The sequence below is a fragment of the Macrobrachium nipponense genome, chromosome 20 (genome assembly GCF_015104395.2).
Source record: "Macrobrachium nipponense isolate FS-2020 chromosome 20, ASM1510439v2, whole genome shotgun sequence".
Taxonomy (NCBI): domain Eukaryota; kingdom Metazoa; phylum Arthropoda; class Malacostraca; order Decapoda; family Palaemonidae; genus Macrobrachium; species Macrobrachium nipponense.
The window spans coordinates 61,727,802-61,751,656 of record NC_061089.1 but is presented as its reverse complement, the minus strand read 5'-3'; the positions used below and the strand labels follow the sequence as shown (position 1 = coordinate 61,751,656).

General features: G+C 42.5%; 1 protein-coding gene and 1 long non-coding RNA gene across 5 annotated transcripts in view; both read right to left on the bottom strand.

Moving 5' to 3' along the window:
• LOC135226604 (ATP synthase subunit C lysine N-methyltransferase-like) overlaps positions 1-16,076 on the bottom strand; it is a 99,275-nt gene extending 83,199 nt beyond the window's left edge. Inside the window, exon 1 of one of the 4 annotated variants that reach the window (XM_064266331.1) lies at positions 15,753-16,076. The gene's annotated coding sequence lies outside the window, so the exon portion shown is untranslated. Of the gene's footprint in view, positions 1-10,996; positions 11,183-15,752 lie in introns of those variants that run through there. The other 3 variants (XM_064266322.1, XM_064266314.1, XM_064266337.1) reach the window with 3 other exon arrangements.
• LOC135221125 (uncharacterized) lies at positions 13,202-14,726 on the bottom strand. The gene is made up of 4 exons (XR_010315886.1): positions 14,234-14,726; positions 13,593-13,682; positions 13,430-13,489; positions 13,202-13,262 (listed from the first exon to the last, which is right to left on the bottom strand). It is a non-coding gene; the product is annotated as an uncharacterized LOC135221125 (long non-coding RNA).
• Positions 16,077-23,855: the final 7,779 nt, after the last annotated feature.

Below are 23,855 nucleotides of genomic sequence, written 5' to 3'. Positions count from 1 at the left end.
TTAGTTTTTATCTAGAATATTATGGAAATATGTGCATGTAACCTATCCTAGTAACTCAATGGTAGATTATGATTTTCATAGTACCTACTGTACCTGTGTGTACTCCAACAGCATAAAAATGATGTACTACAATACAGTATGAGACATTATTATATGAAGTGAAATGCCAGTAAAAGTTCCAAAGATTCCTCTACCAAGAAATATTTATACTAAAAATATTTTGGCTTTTTATTGAAAATATGAAAAAAATTTCTTTAAATCATAGATTTTTAATGAATGAGCTTGTTTTAAAGAAAACACGGAAACAGGAGAGAGATGATAACTGACCAAATAGTAATTCAGGCACAGAGTGCACAAGATGGAAGATAGTGGAGAGGACTCGTTTCATGTCTAACCCCACATCAAGAAAACTTACTAAAGGTTTATGATAATTACAACAATGCAAAAATAAAGTTCATTATGTACATGTCTTGGCCAAACTCAAAGAAATAAAGGAAAAGACAGTGACAGTACTGTGTGGAAAATGGGTACTGCCTTTCAAAAATAATGGTTAATGGCATCCGCACTGGAATGAATTAGTTTGCCAGTAGAGGACAAGAAAATCACCAAATGAGCAATCAAGGTACAGCAGTACCTCGAGATACGAAATTAATCCGTTCCGAGGCGCCCTTCGTATCATGAGGTTTTCGTATCTTCGACCACATTTTACATGTAAAATGGCTAATCCGTTCCAAGCCCTCCAAAAATGACAATTTGTCCAAAATTGCATTTTTCCTAACTATACAAACCTGAGGTCCTTTTACAATAGGAAGGTACTAGCGGCAGCTGGATAGGTCGTAAGCTTTCGAACAAGGGGTTCGGTAGTTAACTGCTTGTCCGACAGGCGCGCGCGCGCGACTGGGAGGTAAACAAATCACTTTTGCTTTTGGCCCAAGCAAAAACTGCAGAGTGAGGGGTGGCATGAGGTGGGACTATGTGTAAAAGGACCTCAGGTTTGTATAGTTAGGAAAAATGCAATTTTGGACAAATTGTCATTTGTTCCGACACGGCATACAAACCTTCGGTCCTTTTACAATAGGAAGACTCACTTCTTGGTGGGAGGAATCTGAGTCTTTTGTGAACAGACTGGTGTTCGCCCAACCTTGGAATGCCTCCCTGGTCGTAAGAGCGAGGGAGGGATCCAAGCCTCTGTCCGATTGATCGGGGTGTGCACCGCAGGATCAATGGTCAGACCTCTGGACCAAGTACTAAGAGAGAAGCAAGCGTATCTCTTCGTACCAGCAAACAAGAACAAGTTCCTATTTGCAAGAGGCAACATAAAGTTATGGTTTGTCTCTTGTTGGCATCCACTTCCCCCCCCTTGTAGGAGGAAGTGGTGGATATTCGCTCCCATCCCTAGTGAAGGATAGGAATGGGGCTCTGTCGAGTAGCTCACCGGCATCTCGTCCTTATCCAGCAAGGTGATGACCGTATCCCTCTACCCACAGTTAGAGGGGGAGAAAAAGATAGGAAGAGAAGCCAGTCACTCTCTCATTCACTTATCTATTCTTACAGTCACACCAGGACTCGATGCTGTTCAGCCTGCTAGGGTCTGGGTTAGCTACACAACGTGTTGAGCAGCCACCACGGGTCCTAAGGAAAACGATCCAAGGACCTGTGGGCAATATCCAAAAGGTAGAAGGAGGTGCCAGTGGTCTGGTTGTACCAGACCCCTGCCTTCAGTACCTGCGCCACGGAGAAGTTCTTGTGTAACTCGAGGAGTGTACTTCTAGGTCATCTTGGTGCTGACGAAGAGTCTTCAACACTCAGCCTGGGATGTCGAGTTTCTTCAGAAAGCGCGGTCGCGCTTTCACAGGACAAAGCAGCATCTCCTTCGCATCGAAGGCGGTGAAGTCCATTAGGGAGGGGATTGTGAAGGACTCTAACCGATCGTCAGGAACCGAAGGGTTCAGAGTCTTCGCTACGAATTCGGTACGAAATCGAGCGTCACGAATCCCCATCCCCTGGATGCTTGACTTCGCAGGAAAAGTCATGCAATTACCTCAGAGGAAAAGAAGGGAATGGTCGTATGACCTATCCCTCTTCTCGACTTCGGTGATGTCCTGTACCCATACTGGTCTATCCGTCTGCAGCGAAGTTAGTTCTTCTCGGTAGTGGATAGGACACCGACACTCAATGGTGGGTGTCGATGGTATGGGTACTGTGACAAGCCGTTAGGACGAAGAAAAGACTGTTATGGAACAACCGAACTAAGTCCACAGCGAAGTTCGTAACAGACTTGGGCGCTCTGACAGCTGCCGACTGACTGCGTTCAGTAGGAGGCAAGTTGTCCAAGCACCCGAGCAAGTCACGTGACCTTCGCCTTAAAAGGGTTATGCCAAGAGGACTAAACAAATAATTTGTTCGTCACCGATGCCAGAAGGCAAGGTGATGACTCTCTTAAGGCATGTGCCCAACAGGCGAAAGTCAATTGCCTTCTAGAGACCGAGGTCCCTGATGGCAAGATATCTCATAGTATAGTTTGATTCTCGGCTAAGGAGAAACAACACTATGTGTCGTTGAAGACGAAGGTGTACAGAAAATGCAACCTACGTCTTCACAGCTGAACCGAGAGAAGGATTCCTCAAGATTCTGAACCTGTGTGTGCTACAAAGACTGAGAACGCTAACCGCTATTCATTGCTGTCCGGTGAGGATCGTAGTTGCAATAAAAGCGGAGCGCTTTTCAGTAATGAAGACAGGGAAATACTGCCTGAAGAACTGCTTCTCATGGGCTGAACATTTGGAAGTAGAGCTGTCAGGTCAGAGAGTAGGCGATGTCTTCTGACATATCTGTTAATTCGGGGGGCGAGCAATGAATAATTGCACACCTACGAATACGAGATATTTTGAAGACAAACTCAGACGTCTGCAAAAATCATTCGCATTATCGCGGTGCGATGCAGCGGTGACTAGTACAGACTTCTGTTACCGTGCGGTAAACAGAAAGATGAAAGAGTCCAAGAGATATCTCTGTTGAAAATTCTCGCAATGTCGAAGGCGATGAATCGAGCGTCACAGCAGTAGATGGTCCTTCATTATTGCGAGAATCCCCGTTAATCAGAGACCTAAGTCCATGATTGTTGGGCAGAGATACGGTTCGGTAGTCAATCAAACCAGGGGAGAGAGAGACGTAACCGACCGTGCATCTCCGAGACCTAGCTGATACTGAGCCGCTATCAGGCAGTTCAATACGCAGTAGCTCTCGGTGACTCGTCATCCTGAGTTGCCAGGTAATCCATTATTCCACGAAGGAATGCGTTCGGCTAGAACCATCGAGCATAAAGAATACGCTCGAGCAATTATATTTAACCGAAACGGATTTCGGTAAATACAAAAGCTGATTTGGTGTTGTCATGACAATACCAAGTATCTAAAATCGAAACTGATAACTGCTGGGAGGTTGCAGGCAACCCCGAGTTGCAGTTCAATTAAGATACAATTCGTCTCGGTCACAAACCGTAGAGTTAACTACGGTATGTGCCTACCCCCCGGACAATTCAACTGTTAAAAGAATCAATGTCGCGAGGGTAATATACGTAGTATATTTGTAGGTTCTGTACCACGACCTCCATCCTAAATTCTTTTCCTCTCGAGGAATGAGAATAAGGATTGGAGATCGACCGCCTTCGTTCTCTAGTCAAGAGAGTGAAGGAGAAGTCTTCCCAAAGGAAAGCTTCAATGGTGAACAGAATACCGAAGACGATAGTTCAAGCCAAACTGGAAGTTCCCGTCCGTTCTTCTCTATTCCAGGTTAATCGCCTACTGTGAGATACTCTTCTTTCAGCAGCAGTCTTCTTCCAAATGCTAGAAATTACAGGAATTCGAGCATAAGCGAGGTTCCCGATTATCGTGTAACAATTATCGGGGATTCTCGTTCACTTTGGACCGTGGTCTCGCCTAAGTGTTTGGAGATCGTAAAAAACTCGAACACTCTGAGTGCGCTAGAAATTCCGTAGAATTCTAAGCACTCTGCGAAACCCCCCAACGAATTCGTCAAACAATATCGGCTGATGATCCTCCCGATTCCCGTAGAAATCGAGAAAGGGGCAGGATCCTTCCTCAACGACCGGGGCTTACGTCAGGTAGGACCCGAAGGTCCCCCCGGTAGCGCAGCCCCTAACGTTCGGGATCTTACAGAGAAATCTCTGTAGGATCCCTCCCCTTTCCCTCGTAGCCGTAAGGAGAGAGGGAATGGGGGAGGAATTGGATACTGGCTCGCCTTCCCAGCGGAACTAGCAGTTGGAGAAGAAAAGGAGCAGCCATCGCCTTACGGCGATGGCCTCTCAGAGCCTGGGAAAACGTATCGTCAGGAGAAAACGTTTTCCCGAGGAGGGTTACGAACTCATACTGTAGGTAAGGGTCTGCCGCCACTGTGAACGTCGTCTGGGTGGGGCTGATCGACACCTGACAGGAGAGAGCCGATACCGTCCTCCGACTCATTCCAGTCCTCGTCGAGGTCGAAACCTCAGGAGGACCAACGGAAGGGGTATTCAAATACGGTGTCCGAAGACACGTAGAAACGCCCTCTGTCGCAGTAGAGGAGGTGAAGTAGCTTGTTCGACCCCGGCCAGAACTGAGAGAGCCTTCTTGTCCGGAGACGAGAGACTACCTGGTTCAACACAGTCGGCAAGCTCCGATCGCGGCAGACCCACCGTCGATTTGGGTTCCCTCTCGGGCCCCAAAACGACTCGAGCCGAGTCGTGGCTCTGCTGGTGGGAGCGGCGATCCTTCCCCGAGGTCGTTGTGCTGACGAATCAGCGCCATAACCTCGGCAAAGTTCCTCTGGATCTCGGAAGTCACAGCATCTTGCAGAGTGGGACCGTTAAGCCCTTCGAACAAGAGCATATTCCGAGAACCTTCCTCCTAAGAAGGGGGAACAGCGACAGCCCTCTCGGTCTTCTCCATCCACTTGCGCATACGTCCTGGCCGGTCCAGAAGAACCGTGCCTGGCACGTAGGGCGTCGTGGTGGGATCATGAAGGGCGCACCCCTCACGATCACTCCTCAATACCTCGCTCCTCCCGGTGTAACCCGAGGTAGTTGAAGGTACGGGAGAGGCAGACCTGACGCTCCCTCCTCGCTCGCTGGCAGAACCAGCAGGCTTGGAGGGCTGCAGGCGATCGTCAACCCGCGGTGGCGATCGAGCTGCAGGCCTGGTCGAACCGTCTCGCTGTGGAGAACGGCTGGACTGAGCACAGCGGCCCCGATCTCGAGTGTCAGAAGAGCTGTGCTGGTTGCCGTACCCGATCGCTCTCTGTGAGAGCGACGGTCAGGCGACCTGCAGGCTCCACTGTCACAGTGAGACCGGTGCTTGTCCTCACGGCACGTCACGTCGCTGGTTCCAGCCGTGGCTGGCACCGGCGAACGGGAGGACCTCTTCCCAGCCTCAGCCCGTGGCCGGTCGTGGACCGTCACGTCCCCGGGTAGCCAGCTGGTCGCCGCGAGAGCGAGAGCTGGTCTGGTGAGAGTCGCGTGAGCGGCTGTCACCAGTCTTCCGCCCCGTGCCGTGAACCTGACGCTGAGCGGACTCAGAGGTCTGGTTCCTGGCTGCACGGTCGCTGGTAGGCAAACCGTACACTCGGTACCTCTCGCGGACGAGAGGCCGAGACGGACCCTGATGCAGTGGCAGAACCACTGACACCAGGCGAGGAAGTACCGGTGTTAGCCGGTACCCCTCTGGTCCCCGTAGTCTTCTTCCTTGCGGAAGAAGAAGAGACGGGCCCCGCTCCCGAAGGAGCAGGAGGACCAGCGGAAGGAACCCTCCCGTCCCACCGAGGTGAGACGGGTCCCGAGAAGCTCCCGAGGGAGACTTCTTAGGAGGGAGGAGGCAACCTTCTTCTTCCTCTGGCTGTGAAGCCTTAGAAGTCGAAGGGAAGAGCGGCAGCCGACGACGATGAAGAAGATGAAGACGACGACACCTTCCTCCTCTTCTTCGTCAGCTTCCTCAGGACAGACATAAGATCTGCTATCCAGGGCGGAGCCGGGGCTGCTGTAGCCGAAGCCACAGGGCCCGGACGCACCTGTACAGACAGACCAAAGTCTGGGGTAGTACCACCACGAACAGGGACGACGTCAGCAGGTATGGGCATCTCAGGAACAGCAGGCACAGCCAGCACAGCATCAGTAGGGACAGCCAGCGCAGCAACGGCAGGGACAGCCAGCGCAGCAACTGCAGGGACAGCCAGCGCAGCAACTGCATGGACAGTCAGCCCAGAATCGGCAGGTACGGCAGGCAGCACCGGAAAACAAGGAAGTGGAGCAGCAGCCAGCAACATCCTGGTACCGGCGGCAGGTCCAGGGGCGAGCTCTAGGGCAGCGGAAGTGTGGTCGCGGCAGCGCGGCAACCACGAGCGGCGGCCCCACGCCGCCCTCTCGGTACGGCGAACGGCACTTCACAGCGGCTGTAGGCAAGACTGTTACCACGTGAGGCGAGTACACAGGTGAGGAGGGACGTCGTCACCTGGAGCGTGGTGACCACTCCATGGGTGACCGCAGTAGGCCCAGACATAGAACCGCAGCCCCTGGACCCTAGCACTGCTGCAAATGGAAGGACGCCCATACCTCACCAAGGTCCACCCTCAGGCAGTAGCACCTGCGGAAATAACAGTAGTAGCGATTAGTGGGGGTGGGGGGAAGTCCCCTCGCGCGGGGGGGTGAGCCCTCTCCGAACGAGTGGAAGACCCCAAATACAATTGTACATCGGGCACCGAGCGCCCTCCCCCGCGCTCGACGGGTCGGGCGAGGAGAAGAACGCAGATAACCTCCCCCCCCAAGGGGAAGGGCCATCTGTGGGAGCTGAGCGGGGGGGGGGGGGGGGGGGTCTCGTTCCCCACCCCCGCACAGCACCCATGTACCCAACAATAATAATAAGAGCCCGAGAGCAATCGTGCCCTCGGCCCGAATGCAAGGGCATAAGGATCAATTCCCTGACTGAGCGGAACTTGAACCAAATAATATTGATGCAATCAATAATAAAAGGAATAAAATGAAAAAGAATCTTGCATTACGATTCACTTCACAATGAATAAGGGCTCGGATCGAGCGGCATTTGCGCCCTCGGTACCGAGCGCAAGGGTAAAAGGATCCATTCCCGATTATGAATGGAAACCTTGATCCATAATGAATTGATGCAATCAAAATATATATGAAAATGAAAAAGAATACTGCGCTTGCGATTTCACTTCATACAAATAAAAAGGGGAAGATCAATTCCCGGGAAATAGCGGAAACATTGATCCAAGTAAACAATGCAATCTCAATAAAATATGAAAATGAAAAAGAACTGCACTTGCGATTTCACTTCATTCAAATAAAAAGGGGAAAGGATCAATTTCCGGGTAAGCTCGGAAACTGATCCAAAATGAGTATTGCTACAATCAAAATAATATATATGAAAATGAAAAAGAATACTGTACTTGCGATTCCACTTCCATACAGAATAAGTTTTCGTGCCGAGCGCATTCGCTCGGCAACGAGCCATACAGGTTCAAAAAAAAAAAATATAAATTGAAAACGAGCACTTACTTACGATTTTCATCTTACAACAATTTCCAACCAAAATATAACGCTCGGAGCGAGCGCTCTCCCGCCCTCGGCACCGAGCATACACAATATGAGGATCATTTCTGGGAAAATGAATTCCCGCACTTACGCCTTCAGTCCCCGGCACTCGGGTAATCGGAGGGCGTGGTGAAACCAAGATCCTTTAATTCACAATTGAATTCAATGGAAATAAATATGAAATGATTGTACTTACAATTCAGTTTCACTAGATAAATAGAAAAAGAAAAACACAACCATGCGAAAGCAACGACGATGAAGCGGGCAGAGAGCGATGATACACGTCCACACGCCAGCAGGCCGAAAGCAAAAGTGGTTTGTTTACCTCCCAGTCGCGCGCAAGCGCGCCTGTCGGACAAGCAGTTAACTACCGAACCCCTTGTTCGAAAGCTTACGACCTATCCAGCTGCCGCTAGTACCTTCCTATTGTAAAAGGACCTCAGGTTTGTATGCCGTGTCGGAACAAACACCCCAGTAAATTTCATAATAAAGCTAAATTGACCTATAAACAATGAAATACTACAACAATTTTGACCATTCAATACCTAAATTAATAACAAAATGTAAAATAACCTGTAAATAAAGTGTATTAATGTCCATGGTATACAAGAAATACTGTACGTAAAATATGGAAGCTTATTTTTCGAGCGAGGCTATCTCCGAAAGTGGCGACAGAGGAGGAGGACAAATGGCAGATATGTACACTTAACTTTACGAAACACATAAAAAAATGTCAGAAAAACAAACTAAACTTTACAAAACACAATAACAAAACTGTAACACTTAACTTTACAAAAAACTTAAAATTTATTTTGTCTTTTTTTTATTTTTACATTTCTTTTTACTTTTTTATACTTTACGTAATTTCAATTTCTTCACCACCGAATGGATGCCAGTCCGTTTACAGAATTTTTCGAACCACCCATGAGAAGCTTTGAACTCTGGGGCTGCCGTTGATGTCCCCTCTCCGCCGTCGTCTTCGGCTTGGGCAATCAAATCACCGAAAATAGCGCTGGCCTTCTGGCAGATTGCCATCTCTGTTATCGTATCGCCATTGATTTCTTTGTCCTCAATCCATACAAAAAGCAGCCTTTCCATTTCATTATGCACATGGCCCCTCTTGTTGGACAATATAGTCACACCCTTGGAAGGTGTAGCTGCCTTGATGGCTTCCTTCTGCTTAAGGATGGTGCCTATCGTCGACGGATTTCGGCCGTATTCCTTAGCGATCACACTCAACCACAAGCCAGCTTCATACTTTTTTATTATCTCCATTTTTGTCTCCATAGAAAGTATTCTCTTCTTTCTGTGAACTTCAGCAACTTTCTTGGGACCCATGACTATACTGTATGTAATTAAGTTATGTAGTACGTATACTAATTAGGTTCTCACACAACATGATAAAGTAGCACAACGAAATCACTAACGAATTTACATTACTAAACGAAATCGTTGGACCGAACGAATGCCGCGTGCATACGATAAAGATTCTGGTACGAAGTGGCCGAGTTAGGCACGCCACCACGTACGTATAAGATGCATGATGGGAGGGATGCTGTCCAATAGGAGAGAAGGATCTCATGGCGGTGGCTAGCATCAGGAACCAATGGGAGAGCAGGAGGATGGTGGCGAGTCTACTAGAACTAAGATGGAGGCGCAATTTTCAAAATTGTTATCGGGCAAATCTCGGACTTTCAGAAACCTTTCGTATTTTGAAAACTTTTCGTATGTAGAGCCATTAAATTTTTCGCATTGGCTTTCGTATCTCGAGTTTTTCGTAAGTTGAGCCTTTCGTATCTCGAGGTACCACTGTAATTGCTTACCTCAAGAAAGTGAATGTTTTATGTGACAGGACATCAAAACTGAACATTGTCTGGAATAGTGTAGTACCCTCAAGCAACAAGATGTCAACTTGCATTATGAAGTGGATACGATGAACAGGAAGGCATGGTGATTTATCTTGGGTAACACAAGTAAAACATGCATATGACAGCAATATTTCAAAGTCGCCTGATAACCTCAATATGAAATTTCAATTGCATTTAAATGTAATTGTGAAGAATTCACACCATAATTAACACTTATTTCTAAGGTCAGACTTGATTGATCTTTATAAAACAATTCCGAAGTCATTCAAGCACACAGACAGATGTTGGAATATATCATTATCAAAAGGAATAAAGGAACTGAATCGGTGAATGGGAAGGTTAATGCGGAAAAGCACTCTCAAGGGGCTAAGCTTTTGATATTACAGGCTCCCCTCTGACTTGTCCTCAACCTCATAGTTAAATATTCTGTGGTTGAATAAACAGCTGTTCAAAATTAAAATATGAAGTTAAAAAAATAAAAATGGTGGTATGGGTTGACCATTCTTAACAGTATGATGTTGCCTGCCATCTCTAACTTTCTTCTATTTGAATGATATTCCTGTCTTGACAGTGATATAAATATTAAAGCAAACTTTGAAATGCCTCCACTATTTATCTCAATCTTCTGTCATATGATTGAAAGTTTTTATGCATTAATATTAGGTATTTGAAACAATTTCAATGTGTAGTATACAGTTAATAAAAAAAAATGGCATCTTTATGGGCAACTTGAAGCAACCGAGTTGTATATGTAATTAGGATTGGGAAACTGAAAAATTCTAGGTTATGGATAATTACCATATTTTTTAAGAACACGATAAGTTTTGCCAACAAAACCCAATTGGACTGGGGCCATAATGTACAAACCTAACCCAAGCTTGCATAAAGATGAAGATAACAATTAAGTCTGGATCATGATGCATTACCCTGGGGTGTGCTTGACCTAATCCTTGAGAGATGGAGTGGATTTCCAAGCATAACAGCAGCTTATTGGGGGAAAAAGCAATCGCTGAGCCAAGGAGTGCAAGAATTGAAGAACACAAAGTAAATGTAAATAGAATAAATGTAGTTTGATCAATTAATAGGCACCTGCTAGGTTGGAGAACCCTATCCGAGTACCAAGAACAGGATCCAGAATACGTATTTGGTATCTTAAAAAAAATTAACTACTTATTGGGCCAGCATTTTTAGAGAGTGACTCAGATAAGGTAAAAACTTGGTTGATTTTTGGGGAAAAATGCTTTTGATTCCGGGCATTTCGACAACAAACGAAACAGCACTACAAAGAGAATACTACTATATAAATGCCACAAGGTTATGACCAATGTAAAATTTTGTAACTAGAAATAAAATATGAAATGGTAGGTATATGAAATCAATAACCAAATACTAGCTATAAGGGTGTAAAAGTTAGCTAAGTTGCTCAACTGTTAGTGAAGCTTAGGCTATAGGCTATAGTCTTACACAATGGCATCTATTTCTGATGGTCTTACAATCATCATAATTATAGTACTATCTACTGTATTACCCAATTCCTTTAATAGTCTGAGGTTAAGCATGAGATGAGTTCTATCGACGATCCTCTGACTTAAGCACTGTCATGAATACCAATATGCCCCAGGCCGTCTAGTATGTCCTTTCTCTGACCTCATTATAAGTTCCCACTGTTTTTCGTCCAGCCCCCTATGCCAGGTACCACCATACCTAGCCTACTAACCAGTGACCAGACCCAAAGACTATATACTGAAGGAAGATAGGAAGGCTGAGCCTAATATCACTCAAATGTGTGTGCGAAAAAAAAGGTGCCAGATACTCCCATGCGAAACGAATGGCTCCATCTATTGAGCGAACGGTTAAACATTCAGAGCGGTAATGCTTACGGGAATATAGGATGGAATTCGATTGTAAATTTTGCGACAAATTTGTTCATAATTTGCAATTACTACGTCAGTATATTTTTTTCTTATATTTATGACATTCTTAAATTTTAGATAACTAAAATGCAAATTTACAAATAGGTACATATATAGATTAAGAATACATATCCTATGTTTCTCGGTCTATTTTTCAGAAACTTAATAGCAATATCTCTTATGATTTAGTTCATTTTCTTGCAAATTTAAGTATTGCATATTACAATCATTTTTAAATGTTCTATGCAATATCATGTTCGAATAAAGTAAAACATACCGTATATTTGATTTGTTAAACTTAGCCACAAGTGGATCTGTGTAGGCATACATTTAATTACAGTTTGTAGGCTACTGTAGAAGGGAGATATTAGGTGTATATAAAACACAATTGTAATTTTTTTTTATTGAAACGGAAATGCATAATGTACTCATGTATATTCTTTAGTAATATAAACTAATAAATGTATAAATATACAAACAAAAGGAACAAAATAACTCACTAAATTGTATCACACATAAAAATAATCAAAAGGGGGTTGGAAATAGAAATAAGGTAGCATACAAGCCAACCAAAAATGCAAGATAAATCACATGCAAATAAACTTTAATAAATTATACATAAATAAGAAAAAAATAACACATAAAAATTGTAAACCCAACAAAATAACAAACAAGCAAACCAAAATTGCATGATGAATTACATGCAAATAAATTCTAATATAATTATAAATATGAGAAAACATAATACTAAAAAAAGGTTTTCTTCAAGATTTAAATATATAGTGCAAACATAAGAATAACATTAAATTATATATATATATATATATCTATATATATATATATACATATATATATATAATATATCTATATAAATATATATATATATATATATATATATATATATATATATATATATATATATATACTATATAATATATATATATATATTTATATCTATATATATATATATATATATATATATATATATATATATATATATATATATGTATATATATATAATATATATATATATATATATATATAATATATATATATATATATTATATATATATATATATATACTATATATATATATATTATATGTATATATATATATATATATATATATATATATATATATATCTATATCTATATATATCTATATATATATATATATATATCTATATAGATATATATAGATATATATATATATATATGTATATATATATATATATATATATATAAATAAATTTATATATAATTAATATATTTCAGAACGGACCATTTATTGGGGAAAAATATTTTGTTTTGATCTCTTAAAAAAAAGTGATTCATGGTATCATCTTGCCATTTGATTTTATGTTTGTGAATGTTGGTTCTCCTTCTTCATGTAACCCTTATTGTATGGTCTCATACTGTATTTCAGGCTTTTGTAAATTATCATTTACATTGAGAATGCTACAATCAACATCATCATTAGTATTAGTTGTAGTAGTAGCAGCAGTAGGGGAGGGGTAGTAGTAGTAGCAGTATTAGTAGCAAATGTAGGTTTAGCAGTCATAATAGTTTTTGTAGGACTAACACTTGTAGCAATACAACTAATATTATCCATAATGCTTGTTACTGTGGCATTACTGTACACTTCACTGCCAGTATCCTTTGGATAACCATCAGTAAATTCTGGAAACGCAAATAATATGAAATGAAAAAAATGCCATATTATACTTTATTATTTGGCTGGTAAAATCATACGTATTTTATGCATAAATATATACACACTACTAAACAAATTTTCTACCATATCTGATTGAACATTTTCACTTAATTCAATATTTCCATAATCTTCTTTGGAATTTTCCCTGGTCAGTTGATAGATGAACCCTATAGCCATAATACAACTATTAGTCTAACACTTTTTCACTGAAGACAAAGTGAATATATATGTAGCATAATATAGCAAAATCTTAAAGGTCAATCTTTACCTACTATATGAATTCTAGTTAGTAAAAACAAAACTGTAATATCTACCAAAAGCATAGACCATTTACCATGTTTCAAGGATGAAGCTCCTATCTCAGATGATCTATTCTCCAGAGCAGGAATGGTACCTACAAGATTAACTATATTTAGAATAATTGTGATGCACTTACCATTTCAGAAAATCTAAACATATACAAACTGCACACCAAATACTGCACATCAAATACACACCATATTCAAGGTTGTGCAAATTCTCGTGTGGATAAGTCAGCAACCAATTTGATGTATAATTTGCTTGGTGGTGTAAATTTATTGATGTATCTGAAAATATGTATTTTAACAATAAGTGCATTATACAAAGTATATGTATATAAATATATACACAAAAATATAGCACACAAAAATCATTTTACTAAATTATGTACTGCAGTTATATAAATCATTAAAGACTACATACATACATATATGAATAGATATACCCAAAAATTGCACATGGAAAAAAATATAAATAGGATGAAACCGAATGCCATGAAGGAAAATGAAAGGTGAGAATACTGGTAAGTGCTTACTGTGTACTTTATTCTGCTATCAGAATAAAGTATGGCAAAAGTGCTTGCGAGTATACTCACCTTTCATTTTCCTTTGTAGCATACCAACATGTAAAAAGGCATCTAAGCTTTATATAGCTACAATTAAATCAGCATTTTTCAATAACTCACTTGTCTTTATAGGGTCAACATCTGATCTGGTACAGCTAGTAGAACCAGTAATGCGCAATAGATGCAGGCTTTTTATGTAGAAAAATATGTCTCACTGATAAAAAATCAGTTGATAATATTGTAATGACTAAACACATAATAGATAACAAATACCTCCTACATGTTGATCTGGGCAGGCATTGTGGCAAAGTTTGTCAGAAGCTGGATGAAGGTATTTTTTGGTGGAGAAATTCCTGCTGCACACACAATAGCTTGAATTTAGTTGTCATGAGTTTTTTTGCCTCAACTCCAGAATTTGGATGGGGTTCGTCCATATCAAGCATCTAGGTGATATAATACTATATGTTATGCCATCCTATTTCACCAGCATACAAAAATACATTCTACTATTCTATAGTTTTGACTTATGTTGCAGAGAAAATATAATCACTCTTGAGCGTATCACTTTAAAAGTTAGTTTAGGTTGGGTTAGGTTACGTTAAACAATCGAAGGTAACTTTTTGTGGGAATCCCATTGAGATTATTTTAGAAAAAATCCTATGACTATTTTCGGAGCTACAGCCAAATGTATTTCCAAATGGTTAGCTTCTTTTCTTGTAGCTAATTTCCTTAACCTAGTAACAAATGAATCTACTGTCTCACCTGATTCCTGTGAGGCTTCGATGAGCTAATAACATTCAAAGTAAATATTTGCTTGAGGAGCAAATGGATTTGTGAGCCCTTCAATTGTCTTCTGTTAACTTCCTGAACTTCTAAACCTGCAGTATGAAGTAACAATGGTTTCTGCTGCTTTTTATCCATTTTCCCTAGTGCTTCTAAATAAATTTGGAAGCTGCTTCTCCACTTTTTCGATCTTTTACTCACTGATTTTGGATCATCACCGATACTAAATCTGTCTAACCTTTGGACATCTATCGGTATGTTTGCTGTGATACTAATCAGTTTCGGTTAGGCTAGGAATTTGGAAGTTTTTTTTTTAACCTTTCTAACCTTGTAGGCTATACTTTCATTGACATACCTTGAACACTTTTACTCTCTAAACCAACACTTTTTTTATTCTCTTAACACTCCTGAATTGGCACAGCACTGCTTGGTTGCTGGTTTGAGTGTGATGAAGTCATAAAGTTACTCAGTAAACTTAAAAAAAAAAAAGTTTGAAACAAAAAAATGTACTGCTGAGGCCTTGCCTTAATCTTATACCCAATATCAGTGGGGCTTACTGATTAATAGTAGCACATATATAATGTATTATACTGTTAGTAATCACCGTCCTTTATCCTTAGGGAACCTGTGAAACACCAAATGAGGATCGGTTGCTTTTCGTTTATTGCAAACAACACTTTTGTGTGACTTATTCACTGTTGGCGCCATGATTTCGTTTGTGTCAAGTCAACTGTCAAATTCTAAATATAAACAAACAGACGACAGGCGATATACTTACAACGCCATCTGAACACTGAGCGGTCAAACTATTGTGTTCACTTTGAAGTTGGCAACTAGTATATTAACATTCCTATTTTGAGCCTTCCACCAGACCTATTCTAACTGATCGATAGTGAACGTTGTTCGCAAATAGGTATTCCTCATAACTTTCCTTGCCATCTCTTGAGCACAAGTGTAAACTTTCTTTGCTAATAGCCTAATAACTTTATAACCTGTTTTACCAACTTACCTCTAAACATTTAACTCTGGCCAAGTAACGATGATGTCCTGTTCTTAGCTTTAGCAACTTGGCATGTCGACATCAGGGTGACAACATGGACGATGGTGGGCTGGTGGTTCGTATAGTAGTTAGTACTTTCGTATCGTTTCAGTTTATCGTCACACTTCAACCCCACCTCAAAATCTCCAATTACTATGTACCTAAGTGCCCATGTGTTTGATGGCCTCATAAGTGATGTTACCTGTTTACATAAGCACAGGTTCTAAGTATAACCAGTATTGAAGTTGGGTTGCCTACTGAAACAAGTAAGAGGGTAATTCTACAGAATAGTTCCCCACGGACTGCAAGGAACGTAACCTCGGATACGACAACCACTAGGGATTGGGGCATCCAATGTATTTCCCCGTATTTAGTACTGGCCCCTGGGGATTAATTACAGTCGTCCGTATAAATATAACTTAAAATTCTTGTTCAGGAGGTAAAACTGCATAGTAAACCGCAACTGCCATGTATATTTTAAACTGCTTCAACATGTTTCACCGTTTCACGAGTGTACCCAGCAGGGAGGTCAATCAACTGGAGCCGAGCCGCCATTGCTCCCCTCTATTGACTTGGAAATTAGTTTTTTTCCCTAATATTCATCATAAATGGGTTAATTTTATGCGAAGAATAAGAGCACATATTTAAATGCATGTGATTCTGACTGAGAGAATTTGCTGTCATCAAATTTGAAGTTTATTTGCTAGAATAAGCCTAATTATAGTAGTTTCTCGGCTTCACGAATATCATTTCACTAGAAAGGAATGACTCGGTATGAAAAATGTTTTTAAAAAATAAATTTTGGAAAGATTCATGGATAGTCTGACATGTAGGAGAAATATTATTTGCTGCTCGGAATAGTATATTAGGGCATTTTCCTTATATCAGCATATCTCTCTCTCTCTCTCTCTCTACATATAATATATAGTATATATATATATATATATATATATATATATATATATATAGATATATATATATATATATATAATAATTTTTTTTTTTTTTCTTATATATATAGAATTTTTTTTTTAGACAAGCACACTTGTCTGTTTATTTGCATAATAGAGAAATGCACAAGAAACCAAGATGGTTTCCTAACTTTTAGCTTTCTCTCGGTGTTGAAAATTTTTAGTATACAATAACTATATACAATAAAAAAAAAAATCTGTAAAAGAATGATCCCATTAACATATTGATGGAGTTACCTGAAAATCCTGAATCCTTTTGGGAGAGTAGGTACTACATTGGGGCTTAAACGGTGTCTGATGTTCTGAAAGTTTATGACAAATGTAGTACACGAATGGGTATCCATTATTTATCGAGAGAATACAAAATTTGTTCGAATCACGATAATATTATATAAATAAATTTAATGTTACTCATTAACCCTGGACAGGTATCGCCATTTTGGTGCCCCTTTAAAGGTTTGTGAGGTCGAGCTCGACCCAAGTGCCCAGAAAAATTTGTGAAAATACTAAAACCAGCTATGGTGCACATTTTAATTTCTAAAATCAATTTCACCATTGCCGAACACTACTGAGAAGATAAATCATACCTATCTACAAATTAAATATTTATTACAAATATATTTAAAAAATAAGTATATAAAAAAAATATTTTACAAAAATATTTGCAAAAAATACAAAACACGCTATATACACACAAAAATTGAGGGAATCCTTCCTAAAACTATTATTTACAATCTGTGATTGCCAGAAAATGTGTCGGGCCAGAGATGAAAATCTGAAACGAGAAAAAAAGGGTGAGTTTTTTGGCCAAAAAAAGGCCAAAATTTCACAAATTTTTTTGGTACCTAAATGAAATAGGAAGTGGCTAATTTTTTTTTTTTTATAGAATAAACTCATATTATCCTAGAACAGAATTATGTAAAAAGATCTGCACTAAGATGTAATTTACTGTTATATCAGAAATGTTATTCTCTCTCTCTCTTTACAGTTTGTCATGATTTATTGACATAAGCTCATGTAATCTGTCACCAGAAAAGGCAGAGGCCCACCCCTTTCTTCCCCTCTCTCCCCCTCTTGTGTCCTAATAATTTCAAGGTCATTCCCCTTGCATCCAACTCTTGTTACCCAAACTTGGCTTCTTGCCATATAGAGTTGTCAGCAACCTCTAAATTATCATTCCATTAGAAGTAAGTTGATGACATCTCTCCCCCAGAGAATATTGCCTGCTGGCCATTGTTGATGAAAAATGCAAAAAAAAAAAAAAAAAAAAAAAAAAAAAAAAAAAAAAAAAAAAGGCAAAAACTGAGAAATTGGCATTTGAAAGAAATTGGAATAAATGGCAATATAGACTTCTCATCCACAACCAATGGCATGCATAATGTACACACACCACGTACCTAGAGTTTCCAACAATATAAAACTATCCCAGAGTCAACAGTGTTAGACAGGAAATCACTACTTGATAACTTTGCCTTTGTATCCCACACATGTTCAAAACAAACTATTACTCAGAAAAGGGGAAAGGACAAAGGCAAGGCAAGCGCAAGTTTTGACATGAGTGTGGTGTGTGTTCTGCTATCCTCTTGCAGATCGATCACACCCAGATTCGAGATAGACGAAGCTTTATGGGGGAAAAACATGTTTTTTGAAACACCCCTCGGGTCGTGCTCGACCCAGCAAATTCTTGTGATCTATAGAACGTATCAGAATTAGTTAGATATAGTCTGTTATCTTGATAAACAGTGCACCCCTCATGCAAAAGCGTGAATGTGTTAAAAATTACCTGAATACAATAAATTTGTTCTTTTATTTACCACATTATTTCTTACGTTTAATTGCTCGTGTGTTAATTCGTCATTCTAGGGAAGAATCATCAAAAGTAATAATTTTTAATACGACCGTAAACAGTTTAAATGAGGTAAATCCTACATAACTTGCGAATATTCTGGTTTGGTTGACATTTAGGCGTACTTACAAGAAAATATAACGATTCAGAAAAGTAGAAGTCTCATTAAATGTCATAATGCATATAAAGTTTTCTGACAGTTCGTAACTACGTGAAAGTAAAAAACGTATAATGATTCGGAGTTCGAATACTTTAGGCAAACAGATTGGGGTGCCCCTGACACATCATGTAACGTCTTCAGTGCTTTAGCATACCACTAAGAAGGCTCTCTTCTTTGGCAGCCCAATTAGATGGGACCTTCCCATTAAATACCAAAGCCCCTGCATCCCCAGTTGGCCCTACCTCGGGTCTGTCATCCCCAAGAGATTTTTGAAGCCTCTTCTCCATGGCTGTCATCCACACAAGCGCAGGGGTGCCCACCATCCAGAGGACCTCATCCTGGGCTCCCTTTCCCAGGGGATCCCTGGGTACCCACAACGACTGGAGACCCTCCTAAACCTTATGATAAGGGATGCTCCTTGGCTTGGCAGAAGCTCTGTCTCAGGGAAAGCAGTCCTGGAAGTTGGTAACCCTGGCAACGGCGCCTTGCCCTTGAGACTCCTGTTTGTAAACATCCCAGGGGAGAGGATGGAGACCATAGATATGCTGGAGGCCCTCCTCAAGTGATGCATTCTAAATCTGGTAGGAACCCTACATCCCTGTTCAAGGATTAAACGATATTTTATCAGTGATAGAAAGAAATGTGCGACAGACTTATGCTATAAATTACTTCGTGAGCTGTAACGTTCAGGTAAAACTATTCATCAAATGCTATATTTTAAACTTCCATGAAAGAAGTAAAAGAAGGAGTAGGAAATAAAAAAAAAAAAAAAAAAAAACTTGCAAAATTAGCAATTTCTAGGATATCCCTAGAACGCACTCGGCCATGTTCCAAGATGCAAGACACTACTAAGACTTTAGAGTCCTTGGAAAATGACAAATCGTTCTAGAACTTCTGACATTGAGCCTTCGGACTTTCGACTGTAACATTGTTCTAGGCGGCAGGACGCAGAATGTAAACAGGAGTTTGCCGGGAGATCCTATATTCAATGCCTTCTTAATTTAGCACTATAGTGCAATTCTTGCTGTTGTGAAGTGTTTAACTAAAAAAAAATTCGTCGTTTGGCTAGAATTTGCGCTTGAGATTTCCATTGATTGTTATCACTTCGTTGGTCAAGTTAGAATAAATTCCGGGCTTCTGCATGGTAAGACTGGAACTTATACTGTTATTGTTAATTTTGTATATTTGTTCTGGGCACTTTCGAATCTTACTGTGTGTTAGTATCGTAGCTACATATCTTTGGCAGTCATTATAACCATTTCTGTGGCCGCTTACCCGTAATCTGACGCGAGTAAACGCCTAAAATTTGCGAGGTTTATAGTTACCCTACACATCTAAAGCTTTTTCTTTTCCAGGATGTTTTGTTTAAGTTTAACTTTGAGGTCCTATTCTAATGGTAAAGCTTCACGCATGAGAAACCTCTTTAGCAACAGGTACATAGGTGGTATTTTTGTTCCAAGTTTAGTTTGTCCTTTTTTTGTCACAAATTCATTTAATAAATTAAATTTTAAAATTAAAATGAATTCTTTAAACCTTTTTTTTTTTAAATCGGAAATAAATTTACTTCAGATTTGCTATGGATTTACTTTCAGTTGTGATATTACCTTTTATTTTTTGCAATAAATATAATTTTTGTAATGTCATATTTTTTGCCATAAATTCGGTTTACATTATTAATTGTTTTAATCTATTTTAATATGTATGTAATGTTTTGTAAGAGTATATACCTTAAACTCCACCCCTTTGGGGTGGAGTTTAAGGTATATACTCTTACAAATGCAGTTTTACCTCCTGAACAAGAATTTTAAGTAATATTTATTCGGACGACTGTAATTAACCCTCAGGGGACAGTACTAAACACGGCGAAATACATTGGACGCCCCAATCCCTAGTGGATTATCCGCTGTTACATTTCTTGCAGTCTGTGCGGAACTACTCTGTAGAATTACCCAGATTTCTTGTGTGGTTTTGTAGAAGGCAACTGAAAATTATTTCTGGTAGTAAGTATAGATTTAATCTATTGCTTGGTTTTGTTGCAAATTCAGATAGGTATTAGGTGCTTAGATGTGTTTGGATACCTGCCACTTGTGGAGGCCCCCAAAGGTTTGAAGAAGTTAACTGTTCATGCCATAAAATGACATTCACCATTAAAACCATAGGTGTACGAGACAGGGAGGCTGGGGGGATCTACAGCCCCACTAAGGTTTGGGCAGTCACTTTTTTTTCGTGTAGAAGAGCCAACGTAGCAGGGCTATTAGACCATTGTAATTTATTCCAGTAATAGCTTGTATCGATTTAGTATATTACGTTAAAAAGTATGACCCATACTAATTACTTGGTTAAATTTGATTAAGCATTGTAATACCTGTAATTGTTCCGATACGAATACAAACCATCGGTCCTTTACAATAGGAATGTAACTTGCGGCAGCTGGAACCGGTCGTAAGCTTCGAATAAGGGAGTTCGGTAGTTAACTGCTTGTCCGACAGTCCGCACATCGCGCGACTGGGAGGTGAAGATCCACTTTGCTTTTGGCCGTGCTGGTTTACAGACGTGTTCTCCACCTCTCTCTGCCCGCCTTTCGTCGCATGCTTTGTGTCTTCTCAAACTTGGTTTGCTTTGTATGTGTGTTAGAATACTGTAGGTATGTGTGCTTTTGTATTTTATTATTAATTGTGAAATGGATTCCCGTGAGCTGGAGACGTCCCCACGCCCCCCCCATCAGCCACAGAGTTTGCCCTGGTGTGGAGGGACGTAAGTGTGAGGGCTTCCGCTCCTTCCCAGAAGTGGATCCTCATGAATTGTGTGCTCGGCGCCGAGGGCGCAAATGCTTTCGCGCCGAGCCCTGTGATTTATGTATATCTTGGTCGGAGGAGCAGTGGGTGCTATATGAGGGTAGGAGGAAGCGACGTAAGCCAGCCAGGGAGTCCTCAGAAGGTTCTCCGGCAACTCCCTTGGTCACAGACACATCGTCTTCCTTCCTGCCGCCATCTCAGCTTCCGCGTATGGCTCCTTCCCCTTCGGGGGGAGGGGGGGGTTGTTTCTCGTTCCTTCTCTTCGCCCGATCCGACGAGTGTAGAGGAGGGGCGAGGTACCCCGACATTCAACTGTACTCGGGGTCTTCCGTTCGTTCGGGGTGGGGCTTGTTTCCCCCCGTGCGAGGGGGAACCCCTCCTACTAACCCGACCTTTGCCTCCTCAGGTGCTCCTGCTGCGGGCGACGACCTCGGCCAGGTATGGTTCTCTCTGGGCCTCCAGGGGACGCCGAGCATTCGGGGGCTGTTGCATCACCTGGCGGGTGCTGCTCCAGTCACTCATGGACCAGTGACCACCACCACCACCGCCGTCTCGACCCCGGGGTATGCCGCCCCTCCTCACCAGCATGTCACTACGGTAACACCCTCAGCTGCGGTGCAGGCCCCGATTGCTGGTTTCCCGAGGAGGGTCGTGCCACTGCCGCCCGGGTTCGCCGCTCTCGCCTCAGCCCCCGACTTTGGTGCCCCAAGAGTTCGCCTCTGGACCTTCCACCTGTACCCAGGATGTCGCTGATCACTGTTCCGCCTCCTGCTGTACCTGATGTTCCTGCCGTGTCTGCCGCTCCTGTCGTGCCTGCCATTCCTGGACCAGCCCCTGCCGACGTCGTTCCTGCCCGGACAGGTGCAGCTGGGCCATGTTGCTTCAGCAATAGCCCCGGCTCCGTCCTGGATGGAGGACTTGACGTCTGTCCTGAGGAAGCTGACGAAGAAGAAGAGGAAGATGAGGAAGTTATCGTCGTCGTCTTCTTCGCCGTCGCCTGCTGCTGCCTCTTCCCCTTCGACTTCCAAGGCTTCACAGCCAAGGAAAAAGAAGTCTGCCTCCCCCCCCCCCCCCCCCCCACAAGAAGTCTCCTTCGGGAACTTCTAAGGGCCGTCTCACTCCAGTGGGATGGGGGGGTTCTTCCACTGGTCCTCCCACTCCTTCAGGAGCAGGGCCCGTCTCTCCTTCCGCAAGGAAGAAGAAGACGGGGACCAGAGGGGTACCGGCTAACACCGGTTCTTCCTCACCTGGTGCTAAGGGTTCTGCCGCTACACCAGGTTCCGGCTCGGCCTCTCGTTCGCGAGAGGTACTGTGTGTACGGTCACCTGCGTGTGACCGTACAGCCAAGGCTCAGGCTTCCGAGTTCGTTCGGCGCCAGGACCGAGGCACGGAGCGGAAGACTGGCAAGGGTCGCTCAGGTGACTCCCGCCAGGCCAGCGATCGCTCTCGTAGCGATCCGCAGGTAACCAGGGTTGACGCGACGGTCCCAGACGGGACAGCGGTTCAACGCGCTGTGAGGACAGGCACCGCTCCCACCGCGACAGTGGTCTCTGCAGGTCCCCTGACCATCGCTCCCATTGGGACCGGGTAGGTAGGGGGACCAGCAGCAGCTCCTCTGATGCACGGGACTGGAGCGGCTGTTCTCGGTCCAGCCGCTCTCCCCAGGAGAGCCGCGCGACCAGGCCTGCAGCTCAATCGCCACCGTGGGTTGGCGATCGCCTGCAGCCCCCCAAGCACACCGGTTCTACTGGTGAGCGAGGGGGGAGCGTCAGGTCTTCCTCTCCGATCCCTTCAACTTCCTCGGGTTACGCCGGGAAGAGCGAGGCGATCTGGAGTGATCGTGAGGAGCGCGCTCCTCACAGTCCCACCACATCGCCCTACGAGCCAGGCACGGTCTTAGGACCGACCAGGTCATATGCGCAAGTGGCAGGAGGAGACCAGGAGGGGTCTGTTGCTGTTCCTCCTTCCGAAGGAGGAGGGTCTCGAGAGGCGTTCTTGTTGGAGGGACTTGACGGTCCTACTCCACAAGACACAGTCACTCCTGAGATCCAGAGGTCGTTTGCAGATGTTATTGTGCTAATTCGTCAGCACAACGACCTCGGGGAAGGATCGCCGCTCCCACCTTCTGAGTCCACATCCCGGCTCGAGTCGTTCTGGGGTCCTAAGAAGGAAACCAAGACGTAGGTGGGTCTGCCGCGATCAGCTCTGGCTGATTCGGTGCTGGGCCAGGTGGACTCGCTTGTCTCCGGACAGGAGGGTTCGCTGAGGTCCGGCAGGTCTTCCAAGCTACTTCCCCCGCCT